This window comes from Cyprinodon tularosa, unplaced genomic scaffold (assembly GCF_016077235.1).
Source record: "Cyprinodon tularosa strain WSP-4 unplaced genomic scaffold, ASM1607723v1 ctg840, whole genome shotgun sequence".
In the NCBI taxonomy this organism is placed as follows: Eukaryota; Metazoa; Chordata; class Actinopteri; order Cyprinodontiformes; family Cyprinodontidae; genus Cyprinodon; species Cyprinodon tularosa.
In genome coordinates, this window is record NW_024039608.1 from 223,289 (window position 1) to 226,376 (window position 3,088).

Genomic DNA, 3,088 nt, shown 5'->3' on the forward strand with positions numbered 1-3,088 from the left:
CCTATGAACACAGTGAGGTGACTACAAACCTAAGTATGTTTTCTATTCTCCACTAGCAGGCGGTTCATTTCTATGCATCTTTTAGAACAAGATCTGTTCTCTTTTCTTGTTTTACGTTTCCCCCTCCTCTGATTTCTGCTTAGCTTCATCCACTTCCTCACTCAGTTCTGTTTTATTCATATCTAAGATCTGACCTGTTAAATCCTGCAGGCTAAAGGTGCAGAGATATCCCCTCTGGGAGCTCCATTGTTAGATGTCTTTATTTGTATTATTTTGACTATGAAGAAATATATTTCAGATATAAATATATATTTACTAATGCTGATAAATGTCAAAACGACCACTTAAAGCATGTAACTTTTGTAGGTATATAAAACTTAATTCTTACTAGTATCATTTTGTTTGTTTTTTTACTTTCTGAAATTCAGTTTCTGCTGCAAAAATGTAATTTAGAAAATGTATTAAAGTTCAGTCTAGAAGTGTGATTTTTTTTTTATCAAGAACAATCCCATTCTAGTAATCTTTAAATGGAACAGCAGAGTGCTTTTAATAAATATGAATAACTTAAACATTAACTTAAGCAACACTCTTCTCTCCTTTGCAGCTGTAGAGCTGTTTGTCTTTTAAACACCTCAATTTTTTAACTTTCTGCATTAAAATCTGTTGTTCTTGTGGGGTGAAATAGGTACTTCCTTTTGCCTGTTGACATGGTGACTGGTCAAATCTAACCTAGATCAATTCAGAGTTAAGGATTTGAGTTTGTTAAACCTGCTTTGTGAAACAGAACCCAGAGCTCAGACCTGTTTCTGTTTCCAGGAAGTGAAACCCACACAGTCACTGTGAGAGGAGAAATGGAGCAGAACCAGCTGGACAGAGAAACCATCTCCTGTTCCATCTGTCTGGATCTCCTGAAGGATCCGGTGACTATTCCCTGTGGACACAGCTACTGTCTGAACTGTATTAAAAGCCACTGGGATGGAGAGGATCAGAGAGGAATCCACAGCTGCCCTCAGTGCAGGAAAACTTTTATACCAAGGTCTGACCTGCAGAAGAACACCATGTTAGCAGCTTTAGTGGAGCAGTTGAAGAAGACTGGACTCCAAGCTGCTCCTGCTGACCACTGCTATGCTGGAGCTGAAGATGTGGCCTGTGATGTCTGCACTGGAAGGAAACTGAAAGCCATCAAGTCCTGTTTGATCTGTCTGGCCTCTTATTGTGAAAAACACCTTCACCTTCATCAGCATTTAGCTCCTTTAAGGAAACACCACCTGGTGAAGCCCTCCAAGAACCTCCAGGAGAACATCTGCTCTCGTCATGATAAGGTGATGAAGATGTTCTGCCGTACTGATCAGAAGTCCATCTGCATGATCTGTTTAATGGATGAACATAAAGGCCATGACACAGTCTCAGCTGCAGCAGAAAGGACTGAGAGGCAGAGAGAGCTGCAGGAGAGACGAGGAAAAATCCAGCAGAGTCCAGGACAGAGAGAAAGATGTGAAGCTGCTTCAGCAGGAGGTGGAGGCCATCAATCGCTCTGCTGAGAAAACAGTGGAGGACAGTGAAAAGACCTTCACTGAGCTGATCCACCTCCTCCACAAAAGAAACTCTGATGTGAAGCAGCAGATCAGCTCCCACCAAGAAGCTGAAGTCAGTCGAGTCAAAGAGCTTCAGGAGAAGTTGGAGCAGGAGATCAGTTAGCTGAAGAGGAAAGACGCTGAGCTGGAGAAGCTCTCAGACACAGAGAAATACAACCGGTTTCTCCACATCTACCCCTCACTGTCAGACCTCAGAGAGTCTACAGCATCAGCCGCCATCATCATCCGTCCTCTGAGACGCTGGGAGGATGTGACAGCAGCTCTGTCAGAGCTCAGAGACAAACTATGTGACGTCCTGAGAGACACATGGACAAAGATCTCACTGACTGAGGCAGAACCAGAGAGCAGGGAGCAGAGCTGGGTTCTTAGGATATTCATGTCAGATCACACTGGATACAAACACAGCACACAGTTATCCATTCCTATTAGAGGGAAACAGGAAGGTGACACTGATGGATCAACTTCAGTCTTATTCTAGTCATCCAGACAGATTCAGTGGTTGTTATCAGGTTCTGAGTAGAGAGAATCTGACTGGACGTTGTTACTGAGAGGTGGAATGGAGGGTGAGTAGTTAGTGTAGCAGTAACATACAAAGATATCAGCAGAACAGGAGGAGGGAAGAAATGTTTATTTGGATATAATGACAAATCTTGGGCATTAAATTGTTCCCGAGGTGGTTATGAATTTGGTTACAACAACATCTGGACCTCCATCTCAGGTCCTGGTTCCTCCAGAGTAGGAGTGGACCTGGATCAGAGAGCAGGTGTTCTGTCCTTCCACAGTGTCTCTGAAACCACAACTCTCCTCCACAGAGTGCAGACCACATTCAGTCTACATTCACTACATGCTGGAGTTTGGGTTTGGGTTCCTGGATCGTCTGCAGAGTTCTGTAAACCTGAATAGATCCAGTGTGTTGGTTCTGATTGTTGATCAGGGTTCCTGGTTCTGGTGACTCTGCTCTGCTGCTCTCTTTTTCTTTCTTTCTCTTTTTAAATGTAGTTCTCTGTGTCTGTGTTCCAGGAGCCATAAGGGATTTCACTACTGATGTTTTATTTCATTCTTCTGACACAGAAATATTTCTCCAGATGAAAATCTAAACTTTTCTGGGCTCTGACTGTTCTGCTGTAATATCTGCATTGATGGATCTGGATGTTCTGGTTTCTCTTCCTCTGTTCAAATGCTTAGTTGAAGCTTTATTATACAGAAAAATAGTTATAAAATCATATATTGTGATTACTGGATTCTTCTTTTCTTTTAGATTATGTCCCTCACAGTGGACATGCACCTACGATGACAATTTCAGACCCCTCCATGGTTTCTAAGTGGGAGAATTAGCTAAATAGGTGGGGCTGTTCCAATACTTATTTTCTCTCTAGGTACTCCAGCTTCCTCGCACAGTCCAAAAACATGGCTTGTCCCAGGCTGGGTGTTCCAGGTTGTGTGTCTCTGTGTTGCCCTGCGATGGACTGGCACATGTCCAGGGGGGATCCCTC

General features: G+C 43.1%; 1 pseudogene; it reads left to right on the forward strand.

Moving 5' to 3' along the window:
- The first annotated feature begins 851 nt into the window (after positions 1 to 851).
- On the forward strand, positions 852 to 2,161 carry LOC119774986 (annotated as a pseudogene).
- Positions 2,162 to 3,088: the final 927 nt, after the last annotated feature.